The 26,876-nt window shown below is 37.4% G+C and overlaps 1 pseudogene; it reads right to left on the bottom strand.

The window, feature by feature from the left end:
- Positions 1-15,616: 15,616 nt before the first annotated feature.
- Positions 15,617-17,135, bottom strand: LOC143611471 (putative pentatricopeptide repeat-containing protein At3g15200 pseudogene; annotated as a pseudogene).
- Positions 17,136-26,876: the final 9,741 nt, after the last annotated feature.

Here is a 26,876-nt window from a genome sequence, read left to right as displayed (position 1 = left end):
GTTGAGGTTCAGGCCCGTCTCGAGGCTCGTTCCAAGGCTGCCCAAGCTGTTAATGAACAGCTTCGGCTGACTAAGGAAACTGCTAGGAACGCAACTGAAAGGGCCACCAAGGCTGAAGCTGTTGCTGAGCCTCTACGCGTGGAGAATGAAGAGCTTAAAGCCAAATTAGAGGCTCTCCAGCAGGCTCATGATGCCTTGGCGATGGAAGACGCCAAAAAGCTCCAAGAGATCTTGGACCAGAGGGGGGTGCTTGACCATACTGAGCGGAAGCTAAAGGGCGTCGAAGAGGCTGCGGCTAAAGAAGTGTTGCTTGCCAACCTCAACAAGAGTGAAGCCGAACGCGCCCGTAACGAAGCTCAAGCTGCCCTCCAGGAGGCTCTGGTTGCCAAGGAATGGCTTCTTCGAGAAGCGTTGTCTCAGGTATGCTTTCCATGTCTTTACTCTTTTCTTTGTAAATAGAAAAGGTTCTGATACTTGTATATTTTCTTTTTTGTAGGTTGTGCATCGGGTCTTCACGGAGACGTCTTATGACGATGCTATGAGCGCAGCCCTCAACGCTTCTCACGAGGATGGGGAAAAGGCCGGCTTCCTGCTTGGTCTAGGGTTCGTTGAGAAAGGCATCCCGCCTTCCAACTTCCCTTTATTCGACGTAGATACTGAAGCTGTATACGACCAAGCAGTGAATCAGTATGCCGCCTTCCCGCATCCGGTGGTGGAGAAGGTAAACGAAGTTGCTGCTGCTGATGATGGGCTAGCTATCCTTAAAGCTTTCCTTGAACTGCCACGCTCTACTGATGGTTGCTGGTCCAAGTGGAAGTGGCCCTGAAGCTTGATCCTGAAGATCCCTTCCCACTGCTAGGATAGATTTAGCTTGTATAGATTTATTCTCTTGTAGGCGGGTAGTTACCCGGCCATTCTTGTAATGAATATTATGAAATATAAATCTCTGTGCGGGTAAGACCGCTACTTTCACTGGATTCCTTGCTTTATAAACGTTATATGACTTGCATACTTTTGTTTAAATTAGCAATTTTCCAAGTGTATAGAATAAGTTAACCTTTGAACGTGGTAGATAATAGGTTGAAGTTTTGCTTCCTCTTTCGTGATTGTGCGGGTAGGACCGTCACTTGCACTTAGTAGGATGGCTAAACTTTACCTACATCTGACCTGCGTGGAGGTTTTCCTCATCTTTTTTGAAATTTCTAAGTGTTTAGGATAAGTTAACCTTTGAACGTGGTAGATAATAGGTTGAAGTTTTGCTTCCTCTTTCGTGATTGTGCGGGTAGGACCGTCACTTGCACTTAGTAGGATGGCTAAACTTTACCTATATCTGACCTGCGTGTAGGTTTTCCTCATCCTTTTGTTAGAAATTCTCTGTTTGAATAAGTTAACCGTTCGACGCGCGGTTGTCAATAGGTTCGGTTTCCTCTCATGATTTGTGCGGTTAGGACCGGCACTTTCATTTAGTTGACCAAAGTTTACCTATGACTGACCTGCGTGAAGGTTTGCCGTTTTTTGGGTTTATGCGGGTTTTGCCGCCTTCCCCACGCAACGACTTTCCACGTAATTATGCGGTGAAAACCGGCATATCCGTGTTGAATAAATTAACCGTTCGACGCGCGGTTGTTAATAGGTTAGTGTTCAGTTTCCTCTATCATGATTCATGCGGATAGACCGGCACTTTCATTTAGTGGGATGACTGAACTTTACCCTTCAACTGACCTGCGTGAAGGTTTGCCGTTTTTTGGGTTTATGCGGGTTTTGCCGCCTTCCCCACGCAACGACTTTCCACGTAATTATGCGGTGAAAACCGGCATATCCGTGTTGAAAGTTCATAAAGTATAAATGTAAAATCATCAGCGTCGATGTTCTAAGGGGAATCATTTCCATTAGAAGTGGCTCTTGGCCTTTTCTTTACAAATTTGGAATTGATCTACATGCAAACTGTGTAATTGAGCTCCCTTCCATGTTGTTGGGATGGGAGTGCCATCGAGTCGATATGCACCTGGTTCGGGATCTCGTTCTTTACGCAGCATGTAGTCTCCACATTGAAGCTGCAATTTTATTCGTGTTTTCCCCAGCTGGGGTTCTACACGCATCAGCCTGCTCACCGTTCATTGCGCCACGAGGTGCGCGAGCGTCCCATCTCTGACAAATGCTTCGACCATGTCCTTTACGTCTATGCATTCTTCAGTGTTGTGGCCTTTTGTCCTGTGAAAGTCACAGTATTTGCTCCGATCAGCGTTGTAACATCCTAAAATTTTAATGATGAATAAAGAAAGTTATGTTAGTGATTTCGCGTTTTTAATTATTAATATCGGGTAGGAGCGGATCAGGGACTTGGATTAATTGAGATGGGTTAAATGAGAATGGGATTTCAGGGATATAAATACCCCCAAAATCCCAAAATATCTTCATTTTCCCCCACTCTCCTAAACACACACATACACACACACCAAGCACACCCAAAACCGCCGCCGGCCGGGCCGAGAAAAAATGGAAGGATCGAGCGAGGTCCGGGTAAGAGAGAAAGATTAGTGGTGATACCAAGATAAACGAGATCCAAACAAGCTCAAAAGGTATGATTCTTGATCTTGGAAGTTTAAAGATCCGAGCTTTTAGTGTATAAACGACCGAAAATGGTCGGGAAGTATAGTGGGTGGTATTGAACCTTAACAAGGGTGTTAAAATCGCCCGAAATGTTGATCAGAAACCGAAACAGCGGACATCTGGGCAACTTTGCCTTCATCTGGGCAACTTCGCCTTCAAGCGATGAACTTCGCTTGCAAGCTAAGTTCGCCTGATGAACTTCGCCTGCAAGCTAAGTTCGCCTGATGATAAGTTCGCCTGAGGTTTAACTTCGCCTAAAGCCAAGTTCGCCTGAGGTTTAACTTCGCCTAAAGCCAAGTTCGCCTGAGGTTTAACTTCGCCTAAAGCCAAGTTCGCCTGAGGTTTAACTTCGCCTAAAGCCAAGTTCGCCTGAGGTTTAACTTCGCCTAAAGCCAAGTTCGATTAGAAAATAAATTAAAAACCTAATGAAAAATGTGTTAAGACAGTTAATGGAAATAAAATTTTTCCAAGCTGACCTGGCAGCTCGACCCCAGCCAGGGGCTCTGCCCCTTGGACCCTGCTAGGGGCTGCCGCCCCTAGACCCCGCTGCCAGGGGCGCTGCCCCCGGACCCTCGTTCGTTGTGGGTCATAAAAAGATAGAAATACATTATGAGAAGTGATAGTTAATTGATACGTATACTTGTTATACAGTCAGCCGTGCACAACTGAAGAAAGGAATTACGATTAACGGTGAACGTAACCGTGTTCAGGTGAGTTTCTAGCCCCATTTATGTGTTATGTTTTCGGGGCTGTGTGCATACTTGATGTGTTGTTAATACATTTATCCTAAGTGATAAGTGTATGCCCTATGTGATATATGTGTTATGTAAGAATGATTGCTTGATGGTACGTGGACGATCTTCGGATATTGCACGTACTGTCAGGTTGTAACGCTATGTATAAGGTAAGTTGTTATGTATGTTTATGTGTATGAACGTGATAGAGATAATAAAAGAAAGAAATGATATTGTATGGTTGTATGGTAACGAAGAGGGAATCGAACCCTACTAATATTCGAGAACTAGGGAACCGAACCCTACTAATATTCGAGGAAAGAGGGTACCGAGCCCTAATAATACTCGAGGAAGGAGGGTACCGAGCCCTAATAATACTCGAGGAAGGAGGGTACCGAGCCCTAATAATACTCGAGGAAAGAGGGTACCGAGCCCTAATAATACTCGAGGAATGTAGGGCGTAATGCTCTTTATAACGTAAGATATGAAGGTAAGTTAATACAAAAGAAAGTAAGAAAGCAAGAAAGTATGAAAGTATGAAAGTAAGAAAGTATGAAAGTATGAATGAAAGAATATAATGTTATGTGAATGGTATGATTATGTGATTATCTAGAACTCACTCAGCGTAGCTGACTTTTAGTATGCACGCAGGTGAGTAGGATGAGGCAGCTCGCTTGAGGAGACACATGGCACTGAACAAGAGTCTGGCATCTGAAGACTTATGATGTTTTAATTTTAATGCTTTAATGTTGAAAGACAAAGGATGTTTTGAGACAAGTTATGAATTATGTAATATTTTATGAAAGTTTTATATTCCGCGTAAATGTTTTAATTAACTCTGATATTTAGAAATGTGTTTATGAGTAAATCCAACACGAAAGTAGAGCTACCAGTAACGGGGCCTTACAAGCGTTGTGACGATGTCGGATTATTGGAGGCTTTGGCCATGGGAGCTCCTCAGTGGCGAATATCTCGGTGACGCTTTTGGTGAGTGGCGTCCATCTGGAGTTCTGGTTTGACTGTACGTTATCCCTTCCGCCTAACCGATGTTGCAAGCCGGATGAGGTGTCAAAGTTTACCCTTGACTGCCAAATGCCTAGCTTCCGCTTTTTGTTTAATCGGGCGGTAAGGACGTTGTCTTCTCTTGTTTTCTGGGTGTAGAGGTTTGTGCTCTGGGGGAGATCTCTACCCAGTTGCTTCTCCGTTTCCGCAAAGCGTTTAGCTGCTGTCATGATGGCATCCCATGTGGATGGCATGCCATCTTTACCCGTTAAGGTGCGGATGAGCTCTGGGTCGTTCACGCCCTGGATGAAAGCAGCGCGAACAAGATCTTCGCTGATATTTCCCAGACTAAGCTTCTTTGAGTTGAAGCGAGTGATGAAGTCTAGCAAAGATTCATCTTCCTCTATAATGCATTTGAGGATTGTCCATTGCTCCTCGGTATACTTTCGTTGTTGGCTGAAGTGTTGGCTAAACTTCTGTTGGAAGTCTGCCCAGTCATAGATGTGGTTGACCGGTAGACGATCGAACCACGCTCTAGCTGGCCCAACAAGCGTCATTTGGAACATGTAACACCACGTAGGTTCCGACCAATTGCTGACGGTTGCCCCCGCTATGAATCTGTTCAAATGATCGTCTGGATCAGATATACCATCATAAGTGCCGATGTTGGACATCTGTTTGGCACTTTTTGGGGCGATTGCTTCCGCAATATCCCTTGCAAATTTGGACGTTCCCGCATTTGCCACAGTTGGTCTGAATGTTTTGGAGAAGTCACGTGGATTTCCACCTGTGTTTTTTGGTTTGAAGGCTTCTCCAAAACGCCTTCTCGGTTGGGAGTCCGTTTCCTTACGCTTCCCTTTTGCCCTATGGCGAGGGTTCGCGTCAGTGTCGGATTCCTCCGAGTAATCGTCCAAGTATTCTTCGAATTCGTCAGCCTGTTGGACGGAACGCAAGCGTTCGTCCAACTCAGCTTGGAATTCCTTCTGACGTGCCTCCGCCCATGCCTTAACTTCATCGAGTGTTTGGCGGGGGAGTCTTGTTCGTTTCTCTAACTGGGTATCGGTGAATCCCAGTGAGCGATTATTTACTGCACTTGCCCCAGCTTGGGTAACTGGGGTAGTGTTCGTAAAATTTACTTCACTTGCCCCGGTTTGGGTAACCGGGGTAGTGTTTGTAAAGACTGTGTAGCCGGTATTCCCCCCAGTAGCTGGGGTTGTGGTTACCGGAGTTTCTTTAACCATCTTTCCAGAAGTTTGAAAAAACCGAAAAGAAATGAAGTTCTAGTTTTGTCCCACGGATGGCGCCAATGAAGAAACACTAATCCGCCCCGGGCAGATTACGGATAATCTGGGGGTTAAGTAGATGTTTCCCACTAGGGGTTAGACCCGGCAAAGATGGTTCTTCTGATAACCTGCAAAACAGACACCGTGAGCTCGTCACTGAGAAGGGGGGGGTTCCTCCTTGTGACCACCCTCCGGCGTGAGAATCAGACTAGATTGCTCTTTAAATATAAATGTATATTAAGAGATTGCTAGAGCAGATATCAGGTATAATATGATGATAATGTGATAAGATATGATCATACCATTTGGGGTATTTATAGCCGAAGGTAGGTTTCCAAGGAGGTGTGGCCGGCTGAATAGTATTCCTGTTCTACCAACTGTGGCCTACGCACGTGCCCTGCTGGTAGTTGGTGGGTAGGCAGCGGCTGATAGTGACCAGGCCTGCTGTGTACTATTCCTTTTCCACCAACTGCCGGCTATGCACGTGGTATGATAGGAGTTGGTGAGTAGGCAGCGGCTAATAGTGACATACAGTACAAGAGCATGCTGCTCGCCATACTGTTGTCAATAAGCTGTCGTATCTTTAGTCAGATCTTTTGCCCATACCTCGTCAGGTACAGTACAGAAGATCTTCCCGTATCGTACGGACTGGCTTATTTGGGCGGGAGTATTCCCCCTCCCGCCTTTGTGCGGGATTGTTCCCGGCTTTGCTCATTCCTTCAGGTGACAACTGAATTATTGAGAGCTAAGTGCCTTGTGCGTGTAGCCTTGCTGCGCGGGTGGCCTTCCCTGATGGCTTGTATCCGCAGCTGCGGGAACAGGCAGAGTACTTCACCATTGGGAGGCATTTCCTGCGGGAACAGCTTGCGTACTGCGCGTAAGGACGTCACGTCTCTGAGCATGGTTGGTCTTGTGGATCCAGTTGGTTTCTGCGCAGACGTCCCTCTTCAAGGTGAGTCTTGTGGGTCCAACTGGGCTCTGCTGGGACCTACCTCTTCAAGGTGAGTATTATGGTAGAATTGAAGTTATGATATGTGTCGTAAGTTGTATTATTATTTTGAAGTTCTTGTGTTATTGTGTTATGTATTGTACCTGGTATCAAATGTTTCGAGGTTAAGTTGCATTTATGATCAAGATTAATGGTTTGTGTTATTTAATGCATTATTTGATTAATATAATTTCAGTAACAAAGTAAGTCATAGTCATTACTGATTGTTTAGCATTTTAGCCCCTTTTGGGTCCGAGTTGGTTGGTATATGTGTGATTTGCCTTTTGTTATGTTGGCTATATATGTATTGGTTATTATATGTATGAAAAGGGGTGTTATGTATGTAGTTATGTAATTAATTGTTATAAGATAAGAACTAGAATTTGATAATTAGATGTAGTAAAAGATGTTTCACAAGAGTGTCTAATATTTCAATAATCATGATCTTGTATGCAATGTGATATATGAGTGGGGTGTGTTATACATGCAGTTATGTAATCAAATGTTATATAAAACACCTATAATTTGATAGTTATGTAATTAAATGTTATATAAACTATAATTTGATAATTAGATGTAGTTATGTAATAACTCATGTAATTAAGTGTTATATTAACTATAACTTGGTAATTATAAGTTATGTAATCAAATGTTAAAAACACCTATAATTTGATAGTTGGATGTACTAAAAATTGTTACACAAGAAGGTTTGGTCTAATCATGATCATGAAATGTAATACTCCAACAGAATTAGTTACAAGTGTACTTCTTGATACCCCTAATGTAACTTTGCACCTCATTTTCTCTATCTAATTTCCTATCTTTCCCTAATCCACGTCTACTCGATCTTCCACATTCACTTCTATATTTTTCTCTCTTAAATGTGTAAATAACGACACCTAGTTATAAAAAGCCTAGTTAACAAGGATAATCTCTAATAGGAAATGTGTGTGGTGGATAATGATTGAATATGTGTTTGTACTTGAAATTGAAACAAAGAAAATAGCAGCTTGATTCTTTGATAATTGTTTTATTAATATGAGTCATGTAACCGACTCAAAACTATTAACAAGCTATTCAAAATCAACTTACTAATAACAAGTATATTCACACTTAACTTGGATGATCTTGAGTCCAAACTCGACTTTGAACTAAAGCTCGAGATCAACTCACTAATAACATGTATATTTGAGCTTAAGTTGGATGATCTTGAGTTTAAACTCGACTCTGAATTGAAGCTCGAGTCCAGGCTTGTTTAGACTCCTAACAAATATCATATACGTTGTTGATACACACTTAAATTTACAAGTTATTGAGAAATATTTCATTTCAGTTAATAGTTGATAATCCAAATTAGTCTTTTACTAATAGAGTAGTTTACAAGTAAATTGATTATACATGCACAAAAACATATATTTTAAACGCATTTAAATGTAACAATTATATAAAAAAGATAAAAAATGAATTGAAGGAAGGTTGGACATGTGGTTTTGGACATTAAATAGGTAGTTGTGGTAGGTTTAAAATGTTAAAAATAAATAAAAAAGGAAGCTAGAGGGGTAAATTGATGTTTCACATGGAAGCTATAAGGCTATGGTTGGTAGGGGAAGACTTTTATTTATATGATGAGGAGAGGGACATATTTATTTCACTTAAAATAAGACCTCACTTCACTTACCCAAATCACCCCACTCCCCCTTTGATTTTACAACACACACCCACCCAATCTTACTGTGCCTCTGCCCCTGCACCATCCCTCTTATCATTCTGCCCTTCTATTTCTTTCTTTACATATTTTATACAAATAACTTCAGAAACTAGGGTAGATGAAACCTCAAATTCAAAATAACGCCAAAAGATTGCTTATAATTTTAAATCAATATAAACAATAAACCTTTAAATTATCTTTACAAATCTTTTGATTTAACTCCATATCTTACATCATATGTGAAACACAAAATGAAAGTGATAACATTAGTACAATTATTAATTACAAATTCATCAACAGTAGCATCATATATATATATATATATATATATATATATATATTAATATATCGCCTATCTAGTTTCTTAGGCTAAGGGTAATGAGGCTTGGTTGAGCTCCAAGTGAGCCAAGCAAAACTCGACACGTAGGCGATGACGAGACCCTGGATCAAGCCCCTCAACCAAGCCCTGGAGGATGTAGTGGTCCAGATGATCCGGAGCTTGATTGATTTTTTTATTTATTTTAAATATTACATAATTAAATAGAAAAATCATATTCCAAACCTTCGTAATATCAAAACCACAACCACCATCTTCATCTCCGATGTACAGACCGTCCTCAATCTAATTTACAACAACAGGCAACAACCATCATCTTCATCTCCGATGTCGGCACTCACTCTGTCGTTCCTCCGCTCTCCCGAAATAACCTCGCCTCCTCTTCCTGTAACCCCTATACTATTTTATTATTATTATTATTTGATTTTCCATGAACTCCTAGACATAACAGAATTCAGTTACAGACCCTTTGAGTTTGTTTGTTGGAACCAACATTTACAAAATTATTATTATTTTTAAAAACCAAAACCTCTCCAATGGCTACTTCGCCCTGCGGCCACAGCCACGTCGGCCCACCGCGCCCCCGATCACCTGAGGGGTGTAGCGGTGTTCGCGAGCCACGTAGGCGGCCGCGCCCACCGATCACCCCCACTACCCTCAGTCTTAGATCATGCGTAGTCAATACTAAACACATCTAGGCATTTTAAGTCATGTGACGCCTGGTCAGCTTTTGAACACTTTGCAAAAAGCGGGTGTGTTGGGAAAAATACCCCAAAACCTCTCTCTCTCTCTCTCTCTCAAAACCCTCAAAATTTGTATCATATGCTTGTTTTGTAGGAAACGTTTGTTCTAAAACGCCTAGCCATAATGCCAGGTTGGGGGGTGCCCCTCAGCGTTTTGTGTACAAAACGCTAAAACGCATGCCGAGCATGCAGGAAGTTGATGATATTCTTTATAATATAGTTATCATTCGTAAAAAAACATACCCGGCTGATTGGTATTTTTATAAGACGTAGCTTTTTCTAAAAGTAAGTACATTAAATATCTTAATATCATTAAAACTTATATATATATAAATCCCATATTTAATGTATATGCGTGAAATTAACGATTAACGTTAGCTACTAGCACACTCGTTGCATACAGAGAAACTAGATTTAATAGTTTCTTCTCTTAAAGCAAATGTATATATATACCCTTTTTCTCCAATGTAAAACGCAATCTCATTATCTTCAGACCGCTCGAGTGTAAACTAAATTCATATGATCTCATCAGAGAAAAAAAAACTTATACGATATCAATATTTTTACATATGTAGAATACTTTTTTATAAAATTTGATCAATTCACACTTTTTTTTAGAGAAAAAAAAAACTTTGGTATAAATAAAACAATAAAATATTTGTTTCTGTAATATTTGAATGTAGAGAGAGGAATATGATATAATCATAATAATATATTAATAATTATAAAACTAAAAAGAAAAAAAGTTGCAGGTGAAAAGAGCAGGAAAGTAGCTTTTTACAACAGTGATTGTATTATATTGTAATGTAAGGCTATGAAGTAGGAAGTCCATCATCAAACTTTTCGATATTTCACTTTTACCGTTTTCTCTAATAAAGCTCGTGGGTCCCACTCTTTCTCCACGTGTGTCAGAACCATGATACGATCCAGATTTGGGCCGTCGAGTATTGGGCTATAAACGGGCCTTGTGAACACGTATTATTTGAAGGTTGTAACAGTGTGTTTCCATTTGTGGGTTCTAACCGGGCCCATTTCATAGCACGCCGGTTACCGGATTCTTGTTAGGTGTTTTGTATTTTGGTGTTCATGAGAATCCGCCCCCAAAGTTTCGGGTTACTACTTTTATTATTATTATTATTATTATTATTATTATTATTATTATTATTATTATTATTATTATTATTATTATTATTATTTATTTATTTATTAATTTTAGAATGACGACTTTCTTGTATTTATGGTACTACGTTGCCTCATTCTGGCCAGACTATATTGCCTTAACCGGCCCACGCTGACTTCATAGTTTGGCTTGGTGCGTTCCTCTGGGATACAATATTGTTGGTTGCCACTTGACAGTCTAGCTAACACACTGTGGGACGAAAACCCGGGTGGGCTCGGGATTCGAACTGATAACCTCGCAGTGTTTAGCTCAAATATTTCATTTTCAATATCCATCCAAGTGTCATTAGTGGGAATCGAACTTTGGTCTGCACTGAAGAATCCAAGTCTCGTTTTAATATTTATTTGATTATTTATTTTATTTATTTTATATCGGTTATAAATATTCTGTCAGACAAAATAAAACAAATTTGCAGACATCAAAAGCCTGGTTGTGGCACTTCAGTTGCCCGTAGGATAATCATGTGACAACAATCATGTGTTTTGTTCAAATGTTAATGTCACTTTCTGTCCTTTTTGATTATTTGGTTGTATTCAATTTGAAATCAAATGGGATCATTTCATGATTGTAACAAGATCAACCAATATTTACCCTCTTTGGCCTATTATATTTGGTGCTACCAATTGTCGAGCACACTCGACTCAAAAGTACTAGCAACAAGTGTGTACTAGCTGTCTCGTTGAATAAAACCGTCTTCCGAATGACTTTGAAGTGAACAAACTTCAATAAGTCCAGACTTTGCACGAGAGAAGTTAACGTATAGTATTTTTACCAACTTGGGAAATAAAATCGAAGAAACCAAGAAAAACCCGTCATAAAATTAATCTTTCGGACATTTTATAAGGTATGTGAAAATTACGTACCCAAAAAGCTTACTAAGCAAGTAAGCAACATCTAAATCTTTCTAGGTTATACCTACTGGGACAAAAATACAGTGAAAAAAAAGGTAGTATATAATCTTTCAATACGCTTGAAGATATTGCATATTATTGTTGTACTTGTATATTATCATGGACAAACTTCGTAACAATGTTGAAGGAGTTGTGATGGTAAATAACTAAGGGGGCGTTTGAGATTTTATTTTCACCAACTTATAACTTGTTAACTTATTGAAAATGAATAAGGTGTTTAAAATTGCTTTTGATGTGAGAAGGAAAAGTTAATAAGTTACACTTTTATAACTTATTAACTTATTGAAAAGTTATAAGAAGTTTTCATAAGAAATCCCAAACACCCCTAAATACGTATGTCTGGATTGGACAAACTTGACAGGCAATATTAGCTCCGCTTATAAATATATATGCATGCAATCTAAGATCTACAAAATTATTGATCGAACTTTGGATGTGTTAGTACATATAAACCCATATATTTTATATCAAGATATTTTGCTATATCCCATGTGAGTGATGTTACTCGTTAGAAGTTTGTTAGGTATTCCCTTGATTTATCATTTACATTTCTCATATTTTCTTTTCATGGGATACATATAATAAAGGGAACATTAGTAGCTAGTTAATCATGACAACGTCCTAGAACTTCAAGATTCCATACTCAAAGAATAGAATGAAGATGATCGGGTGGAGTTAAAGATGATCTAAATTAGTTGTTAAAAAAAGTAACTAGTTAATTTGAATTAGACCAACCTCTTGGGTCATTGTCTAAAATTTAATAGATCTAATAAAATTTTGAGATAATCTTATATATGCAGATCAATGCTATATAACGATTATTCTTTATAATCTCTTTCGAAACCAAACGCTTATTCTAAGACACCATTGCTAGGAAAACTATTCATGAGAATAACCAAAATGGAGCGACAATCACGTCTCCAATCGAGGTATTTATATATTTACTATATATGGTGAGTAGTACAGTATTACTTGATACTTATTCTTAAGTCTCAACCTTCTTGAAGTCTTGACTTTGTGCTTTATGGTGAAGCAACTGAAATATGTGTTAGCCCGACCAATACATGAAAATTATATGGTTCTTGGAGAAAAATCATATTTAGAGGAGAGAAAGTATGACAACTTATTGGCATCATACAAATTGTTGATGTTTAATAGAGGTAAAAAAAAAATTCAAGTTTGCTCTCTCATGACATGCACCTTGTTTTGTAACAATTTGAAGTTGTGTAGTAGACGTTTAAAAAGCAATTTGTTTGTGAATAAATTGTTTACATTCCACACCCTTTTCGGGTAAATCATGAAAAGATAAAAAACCAAATTAGCAAGCATTTCCTAGATGAATATGACAACATGGAAAAAGATGTGCTCGCAATCTCATTAACTACGCTACTTCTATTTAAAAGCAATTTTTATCATTAACATGGTTTTAAACAATTGAACCCACACTACTTTTATAGACAAACACCTTACCACTAGTCCATAGGTCATGGTGCTAAACTGTTAATCATATTATTTCATTTTCATGACATTAATGACTATTTAGACTAGGTGTTCATTAAAGACAATAAATTCATAATGTGGACGTGTAATCGAGTATGGTGCCTACTTTATTTAATGATGGGTGAGATTTTAGCTTCGTTTTATAACAACACATAAAATTTCATTAGATTGATATAACTTATTGTTCTTATGTAAAACTTTCATTGACCCGATATTATCTACTTGTTATGTCAAAATAATCATAACCTTTGATTTTAAGGCCGTGATAGCCGTATGTGCTTCACTCTCTTTTCTTTTCTTTTACTTTTCTTTTAAATGTATCATTACTTTAAAGCATGTCCAAAATTTTTTGAAACACTAAGTGATTTACTTTGGTGTTTTTAACTATGGCCGGGTCAGAGGTAGGTCGGGCCTCAGCCGCCATTGAGGATCCATTATCGACAGGGACCCGAAACTTTAAATAAAATTATATATGCATATATATTTATCATTAGGAATCAAATCACGAATTTCGCCAACGACTTCTCTACCTCTCTTCTTAAGGCTTTCATGCTAATAATGTGTTATTACTCCGAGTAGGATACAAACTTAATGAAAAATAGATATTTAAAGAAATATAAACATTTATTTCGTGAACATCTATCACACACTAGAAATAACACCAACCTTTTTTAACTTTTAATGTGTAGAATAAAAAATCGTTGGTATCTTTAACTTTAACCAATTAACTTAACCCGTTATCCGAAAAATACTTATAAAACTATTTGGGCCATGGGCCCAGCCTAGTAATCTTTTTACCGGGCCTGCTTGCATAATAAGCATATTATAAGGGAAATTGAAGAGTTGGGTTTTTAATAGTCCATTAGAAAAACAAATAATTAATCCGGAATAACCGAACAACCTAGAACCGAATGTTCGGTTATAATTTTGATAACAAATTTTATGATCCGGTTATGGTTACACGTGTACGTATAATGAATTAACCATACCGATTCGTTATACATTGGGTTTTCTTTATATATGAATCCTGGTTACTATTTAATATCTAATTGAGAAACAAGTGTTCCTACTATTTAATGAAAACCACTCATAAGCAAAGTTTTGTATCTATTTTGTGAAATTGGAATGTTAATCTGTTGACTTTTTTTAAGTCAAAGACGTAGATTTACTGATTTACCCCTATGTATTTGTTTAGTTCATTTGAGATTAGTTGGTTAAGAGAAGCTGCTAGTTTATGTTATATATCTAACATTTTGGGGTTAATGAAATCATTTCAATTTTCACCAAATTGACACAATCTTTTTTTCAAAATTTTAAGTAACCTAAATAAAACATTATAGTTAGAACATTTTGTTTCTAATAAAACATTAGAGAAACAAAACGACATTTAGCCCATGGTATCTAGTGGTGTAATAGATGCTCTTTTTCATTGAAAGTCAGGAGTTCAAACCTGCGGTGGACGTGTTAGGCTGAATAAGAAGTAGATTATTCACTTTTCAAAAAAGAAGATAGCAAAACGTACAAATAACTTAAATAACTTTATTTGAACATTGATGAAACCCGGTAATTATTTCATAATTTTTCCTTATTTCATTTGACTCGGTATATGTTTGAAGTTATTAACTCCAATTAGTTTGAATCCACTCACGTCGAACAAAATCTTTTTTAATAACCAAAACAAATCGTTACGAAAATCTGAAAATCGAAACATAATAATAATAATTATAATAATAATAATAAATAAATAAATAAAAACCTAGAAACAATCAAGTAAACTTTGTCTGTTTATTCAGTTTTGATTCATGTATCTATAGACATGTCTTTGTTGCAATGTAAAAATACATTTTGACAACTATTTTGATCTTCTCAAAATACCAAACACTTACTTTATATAATGTGACAAAGATAGTTGTTAAAATCGAGCGCCTTTTGCGCTTAAGCGCATTTAAAGCGCCATGCGCATTAAATGCGACTTGCATGACTCAGATATTTAAAGCGCCATTAATATTATCTCAACTTCCCATGCGTGTTAAATATCATTTAAACAACATTTTCCTATTCTCTAGAAGTACCTATAAATCCACTATTAAAGCACCTCAATCTTTTCCCAAATTTCCCATGCGTATTAAATATCATTTAAATATCATTTGACTTCAGTTACTAAATGATTAAAATATTCAGAATATGTAATTAGGTTTTAGTTTTTTAATTTTTGGAAATCTGGATATTATGATAAATGTGTTAATGGATCTAATTGTTGTTCTTGACAGTTAAAATGAATGCTTTTTGAGTTGTTGAATTACTGGATGTTATGACATATGTGTTAATGATTAGGTTTTTCTAATTATTAAGACGTACTTCATGTTTTAGATTTTGGCTGCTCTATGAACTATTTCAAGAATGAATGTATGTTTTCTTATTAAGATGTTCTATTTTAGTTAAAAAATTTGTTTTTTTAATGTGCGTTTTTTTTTAAATCGGACGTTTATTTAGCGCTTATCGCCTGGACGCTAGGCCCAGCCTCAACGCTTTCGAGCGCTTATCGCATTTGATAACTATGGTGACAAATACATCAATCCACAAAACTAATCAAATTCAAATGACCCATTTAAACAACCTTTCAAATACTTTGCCCACTTTTATGACCACCATTTTTCAACTTAACATTCATAGCATCAACTAACAACTTAGTTTTAGGCTCTGCAGCCATTCCTTTCAATACCATCTCCTTATAATACACCATAGCCTCTTCCAACCTTCCCATCTCATAAAGCCCATGCACCATAACCGTATACGACCTCTGATCCGGTCCCACCCGTTCCTCTCCATCTCAACCCACGTCAACCCGACCCGTTTCTCATCTCCCCACCCCATAAAAAGCCTCAACAACAAATTATAAGTATCCCCCATCATCCCACAACCATTTGTTTTCATACTTTCCAATACTTTCTCAACCTCATCCGCCTTCTTCGCAGCGTTTAACAAGTACCCGTACGTCCTAGCGTTCGGTGCACACTCGCCCCCCTTTCGAACCATCTCGTCCAAAAGCTCGTTCACTTTTTCCATCCTTCGAATCTTGCATAAGTGTTTGATCAAAGTGTTATACGTAACAACGTTCGGTGAACAATCTTTTTCGTTCATTTCCTTAAATATTTCAAGTGCTTCCAGTATCCGTTTCTTGAAACACAACCCGTCGATAATGCAGTTACATATAGTCACATCCGGGGTACATCCTTTATCCCACATGGCTTGAAACAACTTAACCGCCGTGCTAATCTTACCCGCCTTAGCTAACGAGTTAATAAAGATACCATACGTAAACACATCCGGTTTATATCTCGACGTAATAATATCATTCCAAAACCTCTTCGCTTCACGTAAACTACCCAACACGCACCACCCGTTTAGTATTATATTCATGGTCTTAATATTATGTTCAAACTCAAACTCGTGCATTTTCGAGTGGAATAAAAACTCGGCCGCCTCTACATGCTTGTACCGACATAACGATATTAAAAGCGTCTGAAACGCGATTAAATCAAGTTCAAGCCCGAACTCGATTCTTTTATAAAAAAACTCAGTGGCTTCCTCTATCTTATGAGCTGCAGCATATCTATTAACCATAATGCCGTAAGTTCTTTCGGTTACAAGACTTTTACTTCTCTTAGACATTTCGTCGAGCACTAGGTGTGCTTCTTTGAACCGTTTCATTTTCCCTAAAATATCAATGATTTCGTTGTAAGAACCGGTTCCTGGTGAATACCCAGTTGTGTTAGACACCCAATTGAAGAATACGTAAGCGGGTTTCCAATCGGACCGGTGCCTACGAAGGACGTTAACGATTAGTTCTTCGGTTAAAGGCGGGTTTAATCGGGTCAAAGCTTGTTCGATTTCGGGTACGGGTTTGTGGGTGTTGAGTTGTTTGAGTAGGGTTTGAATCTCGATGGCTTTTGAGTTTGTAAAGGTGTGATCTTGATTGGAATTGGGTGGGTTTTGAGTTTGACTGTGGAATGATTCGGATCTTGAAATGAGGATTAGAAGGTGATTATTTATGGGTTTGGAAATGGTGTTAATATTAAGTTTCCGGTAGTGAAGAATTGATCGGATTCTGGGTTGCATGTTTATGGTGATGAAGTGAACTGCAGATCCGATTGGAAGCTTTGTCACTGAGCTCTTGCTGCTGGTTTTTAAACGTGGGGGTATTTAACTTTTAATCTAATTTTAAATAAACTTATTTTATGAAAATTTCATTTTGTTTTATCATCGGTGGGTCTTTGGGAGAGTGAGTTTTCCACGTAAAGCGAAGATAACTTGAAGGCATCTAAGAGCTCTGTGCGACTTGATTGGGATAGTTATTTTTTTGTTGGAAGGCGGTTGGACCAGCTGACAATAGTTTTTTTGTTATTGGGTCACCTCGTACGAAGCACCTATGTAATTATTTGTTTGCTGGCCGTTTAAGAAAAACAACCCTAGTAAATCTTTTATCTCTATCTCTATAATTACACTAAAAATCACTTAATTTTTATCTTTTTTTCAATTGAATAAGAGTATTTTTTTTATATCTTTATCATTACATTTTTCTCAATCCCCCACTTACAAACACTTTCAACAAAGATTAAAATATTATTGAAGGTGAACACTATTTATCCAAATTTACTCATAAGCATTAACGTTTCCTCCGTCTTTACTCACAACTACTTACAATCACACTCTAAAAAATATATAACCCCTCACATAATTTAGACAATGTGAGAATGCTTTAAAAAAGTTATTAGTTATCTATCTATACTAATAAAAGAAAATAATTCTGACACATGGCATTCTGAGATTAACTCTCATTGTCAAATTCCCGCCAAAATCACTTCTCTTCTATTGATGGAAAAGAAAAAAAAATCTTGGTTCTAAATATAGTATTGATTATAAATTCAACATATCATATTAATTGGTCAACCTGCATTGATTAAATTATTAATGTCATAAATTATATTCTAAACATACTTAATATAAAAAAATTATTAATATAATAATTACGTGTCTAAATATATTTTCTTTAAAATTGAAATGTATATATAAAAGAGTTTACGTTTAAAGAGTACATTAACATTTAATTTTTTTAGACATCTTCATATTAAAGGGCTCATTTTCGATTTAAAATTCAAATATAATTGATGATATAAAACGACTATATTTGTTATACATTTTTTTACATAATATAAGAGACTTAATTACCGTTATTTTATTTGTATTAAATTTTATTGTAATTTATACATTAATTTATCACGTGTAATACACGGTTATCTAAAGCTAGTATAGAAATAAAAGAAACATGTTAAGTGAGCATAGCAAAATGAAGGGTGCTGAAGAATTAAATAGAATTTTTTATAGCATAACTAAAAAAAATGGAAGTTAAAAAATTTTGAAACCAAAACTAATAAGAGCATTTCAAACACGGTATATGTGGCATATATGGAGTTTGGGAAGCATTAGGGGGAAATTGTTGGATGAATTTGTGAGTGTTTGTCGGTAATATTGGATGAGAAGGATTAGGGAGGTGGGTGTGGTCTCGATTGGGGATGGGAATAAGGGAAATGGGAGAGTGAGGTGGCAGAGAGAGTGCGTGGAGGTTTGGAAGCGGTGTGATAATGTCGAAGGGGAGAAGAACCAAAGAAGGAAAAAGTGAAACGGGAATGAATCTTATGTCACCTTCAATACTGTATGCCGAAGCGAGATGCTCAGTATCCCCCCCCCCCCTTCCCGCACATGTAGCGTGGAAGGTATCCATCTTTCATAATAGTTAACCCTAGATTTTCTTTCCTATCAATCTTATGTCACGTTTTTTTTTTCATCCATTGTTTGGCCATCCATAAAAGCCAAAAACTGTATCTTTTAAATCACAAAGTCTAGTAACCAACACCTCACTCCTCAAATTTTATTAAAAGTCGAAAATCTAAAAAATCGCATTTAATTAAAGGCCCATATACGATCAAGTTAATTGGCACTCCTTTGGAAAAAAAAAACGAATAAACAGTCTGCTCAACTGCCGAATGCACTCATTGCCACCGCCATCCACCACTATTCAGTCTCTTGCCAAAGGTATTCTTCTGATTGTTTATATCTTGTTCACTTTTAATTTCCGGGTTTATGTGCAATTGTATAAATTGTATTTGTTTACCACAAAAGAGACAAAATTGAATTTTAAGTTATGGTTTAGTTTTTTTTTTTATGAATAACGACTTTCCGTTTTGTGTTTAGACCACCACATTCCCCAAATTATAGACTTGTTACCCAACTCTGCCCAGACAATGTTGTCTTAAACGGACCCACATTTGCTTCAGAGTTTGGCTTGGACGTTTCCCATAGGAAACCATACTGCTGACTGCCACTTGAAAGTCGTTGTACCGCCACAAGAGCAGACTTCTCCGCATAACACACGGTGGGACAAAAATTCGAATGGACTCGGGATTCGAGCTAACAGCCTCTTAAAGTCTTGGTTAAATCTTTCATTGCTATAATCCATTAAAATAGACACAAGCATCAAACGTGGATCTTTATTGAAGAACCCAAACTTTCCCACCACTGGCCATAAGTTAGGGTTTAGTTACTACTATTGTTATTCTGCATTTGGTTATAATTTATATTGTGTTTCTTATAAACTTAGGGGTTTGAAGTTTGGAGGATGAAATCATATAAAAATAGAATAACATACAATTTGTTTTTAAGGAAAAGAAAAAATAGCATTGAATATGATGTATATTGACTTAGATGATATTAGATGTGTTTTTGACCCTAATAAAATATACTTGTTTTGAGTCACCAAACTTGCTTTTTATCCATTACCTTTTCAAAATGCTTTTTTTTGTTATCTTAGGGCCCAAAAGAGAGTTGGTTGATTCATTGCCTTTTCATGTTACATTAAAATAAATAAAACTAATCATTAACATTTTATGATGTGTTTATTTGCACAATATATATGATTTTACATGATATTTATCATTTATTATTTTCGTAGTAAACAAATCAAAATCATATCCAGTTATTGGGCTTAACAGTTGAACTCGTCGGTTTTCTTAAAATCATATCCTAGTTTAAATGTTAACAATGTAATAATTGAGCTCGGTTACCATGTCGTCATGTTGTATACTAGGGTATAGCCCGTGTTATACACGGGTGGAAAAACATGTCAACAAACATAATAAATTTAAGGGATATTGATTTTTAATACTCTTAATTTTCACCCATTGGATGATATCACTCCCAACTAATGATTTGTCTCTCACCACTCCCAACTTGTAACATGTTTTCTTCTGTCACTCCCGAACTTAACGAACCCTAACACTTTGTGTAAGGGGTTATCCCCATCCTTAGGTCGCCTGAAACCTCCATCAAACAAAATGGAGTTATCCCCATCAAATAGGTTTCCGGAAACCTCCAATCCTCACCGGATTTCACGTCAGCGAGCACCATAGTCTATACCCAATCTTTCTGTTTGAACCAAAAACCTTCAACGACATCCACCGATCTACCAAACCCTAGTGAATCTCCATCGATATCCACCTCCCTTTAATTGTACTAGTCCGGCAGTTTACAACTCGGGTTTGGGGTGGTAGTTACATACCCTGATTTCATTTAAATGGCAAACCCACCATCGATTTCAACCAAGAAACCCACCAAATTCGCCGGAAAATTGATGTATCTCTGATTTTTTTGGTTATTGGGTTTTTTCTTGTTTGTGAACAACTGATTTTTTTGGGGGTTGAGAACGCGGTGGTGGATTAGGGGTGGAATAGTGGTGGCACTGGTGTTGTTTGGTGGTGGTGGCCGACTTAGGTGGTGGTGGTGGTCAGAATAGGTGGTGAGTGGATAATATAGATACTATATATTATATAATAAAATATATAATATTTATATTATTAATATTCTCATGCCATGTGTATAAAAATTCCACGTATGAATGCCAAATCAGCAAAAACGTGTCACGTCAGCAAAAAAACTAACGGGGTTAGGGTTCGTTAAGTTCGGGAGTGACAGAAGAAAACATGTTACAAGTTGGGAGTGGTGAGAGACAAATCGTTAGTTGGGAGTGATATCATCCAATGAGTGAAAGTTGAGAGTATTAAAAACCAATATCCCTAAATTTAAACAACAAATTCATGCATAACTAAATTATTGAATAAGTGTTACATTAAATTTAATCTTCAGATTCCAAAGAGTTTAGAAGAGTGTACAAAATTTGACTCATAGTTCTCACACTTTAACAATCATTTTACCTTCTCGCTAACTTCATTTTCCAAATCCAAATGTGTCCTTTCTTTTCTAACATTAGCAATATTCAAGTGATTCAAATCTCTTAAAAGAACATAGATTCTAATATTGATTTAGGATAATGCCTGTGTTACACGCGGTGGAACATATTTAAAACATAATATATATGTAACATCATATAAATTTAATCAAATGCAAATGTTGTATTTATAAATAAATGATATATTTCAGTATTGTTCAATATTGTTCCAAATGATAGTATTTGAACTAACAATATATTTCAAACCCGGGTAATATTTAAAACGAAAGTGTTTTGGATAAAAATCACTCAAGGATAATGTATCCAAATTCGTAATTGTGAGGTCTAGTGCTATCACGATAATGATAAATATATAATCGTAATCTTGGTGAACACAATGATTTGATCACGAGGGAAAAAACCCTTAATTACGATAATCTTACTTTGGTCAAAACTTAACAAGGCAATCTTTGATCAAATGACTTCGGTCAAGATTAACAATGTAATCTTTGGTCGAATCACTTCGGTCAAGGATCAATGAGGTAACCTTTGGTCGGATAGTACGTGATTATAGTAATTTCCGGCACAAAAAACCCTCGGACGGTGAAAACTATCACCGTCAAGTATATTGATAATAAAAGGTGGTTACAAGTGTTGTGGAGTTGATGATCGAGATTACAAAGTAAGCTAGTGCGTAGAGAGAATTATGTGTTATGCTCTAGTGTGTGTGATAGTACATGTGCCCCCTAACTGATCACAATCTCCATTATATATAAAAGACAATAACTCAAGGGAGTTATGATTAATAAAGACTATTAACTAATAATCCCTAAAAATCCGCCATGTCTTCAATATAATCGTAACAGCCACTTTGACCACGTGCTCCATCACTCAGGCTGCGAAATAGGTGGTAGACCAGGTCTTCTAGCCTTTACACTTATTAAATATCTGCCTTCATATAAGATACAACCGTTAATAGCAGCAAATACCGAGGATCCATGATCCTGACATAGCTCTGGAACTCTTCAGAAGAATAATTAATCCAGACACGTTAATATCTTCTTGATTGCAATTTAGTGGATAGACTGAGTCTTCTAACCATTATACTTGCTAAATATAAGACTACACATAAGAACAACCGTTAGTAAATAATAAGTACTGTAGATCCTTAATCCTGACGGGATCTGGAACACACGCTAAGGATAACTGATCCAAAACATATGCCAGGATAACATATCCACAGTGTCAAATTTCCATGCACTAACAATTGCCCCCCAAAATGGCAGTTGTGATAAGATCACAACTGTCATTTTGCCTTTGAATTCAAACTTCCTGCAAAAACATATGAGATTTGACAAGCTGGATATAATTGTCATATATCAATGGAGTTTCCTTGGGAACTTCCCTTCCGGCTGTATATCCTTCTCCCTGCAAATCATGATCAACTAGTAACACCTGATTAACTCGGGTGGATGGTCCATTTTTTGAATGGTAAAATCCGGGTTAAGATTTTTGGATTAGTCCAGGTGACTTATGTTTAATTATAATCTAAAACTTTTGACTATTCGCTTGTTACTTGTTATTTTGAAAGTTTGTTTGATATAACTTAAGTGTCATTGAAAGTTTTAAGAAATAATATTCTTTAGTAAAAGTTTTTAGGATAAAATATCCTTGCAAAAATAAACCAGGATCTTAATTAAATCCTTATAAAAATAGATTGAGAATAATGAATCCTTATATCTATGAAGATATAAACTGAAATCAAATAAGTGTAAATAGACAAACAGAAATCATACCGTAAGGTCTGGTTAGACCTAAGTTACCATAAGTATTGATCCTTTTGCAATCATTATAAAACTGAATTTAAGGATTTTTGAATCCATAAGTATTGATCCTTCGGTGATCCTCAGAATCTAATTTATGACACTTGATGCAAATAACTTATGATATTATATGGGATTAGACCCAATAAACTAGGGACAAGCCCAAAAAATAAACCGGGGACAAGCCCGTGCAACTGGGGACAAGCCCGTGTAATCTGGGGACAAGCCCGTGAACTGGGGACAAGCCCAAAAACTAGGAACAAGCCCAAAACTGGGGATAAGCCCAAATACGGATGTTAACTGGGGACTCGCCCAAACCGGGATTTAGCCCAAACGTGAGATAACATGAAAACGTTATAAACCTTAGCTAACATGAAAATGTTAGAAACCTTTGTCTTGAGATAACGTGAAAACGTTATAAATCGGTGGTATGGTACGTCTACCATAAATCGTAGGATCCTCCATATAGCCGAAAGCAACGAAATTGTCAGCCACTAAGCATGTACTGGTCCCGCTGCCCCGGACTATACGTTGGATAACGTGCGCTCCAGGCGAAAGTGTAGAAACTCTAATTTATAAGAAAGGTGAAAACCTTTAAACCTTGGAGGATATGACCATCGGGGGTCATATCCAATCGTGGGCTAGGCCAAGGAACATAGCATTGTACCTTAAGCGTGAGGGAGAGGTGGCCAACCTCTTAGACATTGAACCTCTTATTGAAATCTGCATTGTTACTTAAAAACTTGGAAAAGATAAATGTTAAGAATACATTATCCTTAAATTATTAACAAGAATATGAAATAAATAAGTGATCAGATAGATATTACCAATTTTAAGATCCTTGATCCTAGATGGATGCTTGATTTTCAAAGGATACTAGATCCTGGCTAGAAAAAATACTTCTTAAGATGGATAGCATTCCATGCTCTTGGTAATCTGTTGCCTTCCATGGTGAGCAAATGATATGCCCCTTCCCTGCTTCCGACACGATCAGATAAGGACCTTCCCATTTGGGTGCTAGTTTCCCATCTGCCGGATTGGTTGTGTTTTGGAAGGCTTTTCTCAAGACTAGATCTCCTTCTTGAAATCTTCTTATCCTTATATTTTTGTTGTATGCCCCAGCTACCCTTTGTTGATATGCTGCCATTCTGATCTTGGCTAGGTCTCTAAGTTCTTCAACGGTATCTAGATCTTGGAGAAGGATTTCATTATTGGCTTCAGGATCACGGATGCTTGTTCTAGCAATAGGAACTACCATTTCTGTAGGGATTACAGCTTTTGATCCAAACACCAATGAGAAGGGTGTTTGACCTGTTGCATTCTTAGGTGTTGTTCTATCAGCCCAAAGAACATAAGGAAGTTCTTCAGCCCACTTGCCTTTCTTGGATCCTAGTTTCTTCCTCAAGTTGTTGATGATAATCTTGTTGTTTGACTCTGCTTGACCATTGGCTTGAGGATGAACTGGTGTAGAAGTGATCATCTTGATGCCCCAACTGTCACAAAAGTTAGTGGTTCTTTTCCCGATAAACTGAGAACTATTGTCACAAACAATTTCAGAAGGGATACCAAATCTAGTTATAATATTTCTTTTAATAAAGGATATAACTTCCCTTTCTCGGACTTGCACGAATGCTTCTGCTTCAATCCACTTAGAGAAGTAGTCTGTCATAGCAAGCATAAAGACCTTTCCGCCTGGTGCCTTTGATAGCTTGCCTACAATATCCATTCCCCATTTCATGAAAGGCTATGAAGAGGATATAGGATACATAGGTTCTTCTGGCTGGTGAAGAATATTTCCATGCCTTTGGCAAGCATCACATTTCTTTGAGTATTCCATAGCATCCTTCTTCATTGTTGGCAAGAAGTATCCAGTCCTAAGTATTATGGAGAATAATGTTCTTCCCCCTGTGTGGTTGCCGCAATTGCCTTCGTGGAAGTATTGAAGTACCTCTTGTATTTCCAGATCCTCAATGCATCTCAGATAAGGATCTGCAAGAGATTTTCTATACACAATATCTTGTAAAATAATGAATTGTGATACCTTTAATATGAAAGCTTTAGGATTTTCCCCTGTAGGGATCTCTCCATCTTGCAGGAATTTTTTGATTGAAAGGATCCAAGATCCTACTTCTGAAGAGGATGGAGGATCCATATGTTCTCCTGTACAATCTACTGTTACCTCCACAACTTTCTGCTCTCCAATTGCCGGAGATAATATATGACTGATAGGTATCTTTACATCATCCGGGATCTTCAACGATGATGCTAAGTTTGCTAAGGCATTTGCCCCAGCATTTTCTTCCCTTGGTACCTGTATTATACTAAACAATTCGAAGGATTTTGCCAATTCCTTCACAATTTCTAAATATTTGATCATATTCTCACCTTTTACAGTATAAGAACCGTTAAAGTGGTTAGCTATTAATAAAGAATCTATATATATTTGAAGATACCTGATCCTCATGCTTTTGGCTAATTGCAAACCTGCGATCAGAGCTTCATATTCTGCCTCATTGTTGGTGGCTTGGAATGCACATGCAATGGACTGGGGTATTATGCCCCCCCCCCTGTGGCAATTTTAGTAGCATGCCCAAACCTGTTCCTATTACATTGGATGCTCCATCTGTGAAGAGGATCCAAGGATCCTTGGTTTCTTCAAGTTGTTGGACCTCTAGATCAGCTTCATTTTGCATGTCACTACTGAAATCAGCCACAAAGTCTGCAAGCGCTTGTGATTTAATGGCTGTTCTAGGCTCATACTGAATATCATATGCACTCAGCTTCACAACCCACTTGGCCATTCTACGTGACATTTATGGTTTTCTAAGCACATTCTTAACAGGATAGTTAGTTCTCAAAATAATAGTATGTGTTTCAAAATAGTGTCTCAACTTGGTTGAGGCCATAATCAAAGAAAGAATTAATTTTTCAATGTGAGAATACCTGACCTCTGCGTCTAAGAGGCTTTTACTTACATAATAAACGGGATTTTGTTCACCATCGTGATCCTTTACAAGGACGGCACTTACAGCATTACCTGACACAACTAGGTAGAGGTATAAGGATTCTCCATCCACAGGCTTCATCAGAGCCGGTGCTGAGGATAAGTAATCCTGCAAGGCTGTAAGCGCAGCCTCATGCTTTTCCGTCCACTCAAACTTATTATTCTTCCTAAGGATGTCATAGAAGTCCTTGCACTTCTCGGAAGATCTTGAAATAAATCTATTGAGAGCAGCTATTCTTCCTGTGAGCCTTTGGACATCCTTTGTGTTTGCAGGAGATTTCAAATTGAGGATGGCTTCAATCTGTTCGGGGCTTGCTTCAATTCCTCTTTTAGTCACCATATATCCCAGAAACTTTCCAGCCTTAACACCAAAGTGGCATTTTGACGGATTCAATTTCATGTTATATTGGTCAAGGATATTGAATGCTTCTTCAAGGTCTCTAAGGTGATCATCAGCTTTCTTCGACTTTACCACCATATCGTCTATGTATACTTCCATAGTCTTGCCCAACTGATCCTTGAACATCATGTTGACTAGTCTTTGGTATGTTGCCCCTGTCATGTCTGAGTGCTTGAAGGCAAAGGTAGATCTTCTTCGCCCTAAGAAGGATATTAAATCCTCCTCAATCTTACTGGGGATACTGGATCCTAGGAACACCTTTATCTCTGGATCCTCGGGGTCCAATGATACTTCTTTAAGGTCTTTCTCCCGAGATTCCAGCACGTCCCTAGGATGTTGCTGTAGTTGCTATGCTATAGTTTGCTTGGCTGT

This window comes from Bidens hawaiensis, unplaced genomic scaffold (assembly GCF_021521415.1).
Source record: "Bidens hawaiensis isolate Kalapana, Puna unplaced genomic scaffold, B.hawaiensis_p1.1 tig00031199_1, whole genome shotgun sequence".
Classification (NCBI taxonomy): Eukaryota; Viridiplantae; Streptophyta; class Magnoliopsida; order Asterales; family Asteraceae; genus Bidens; species Bidens hawaiensis.
Note: the sequence above shows the minus strand (reverse complement) of the source record. Positions and strands in the feature narration are given on the sequence as shown.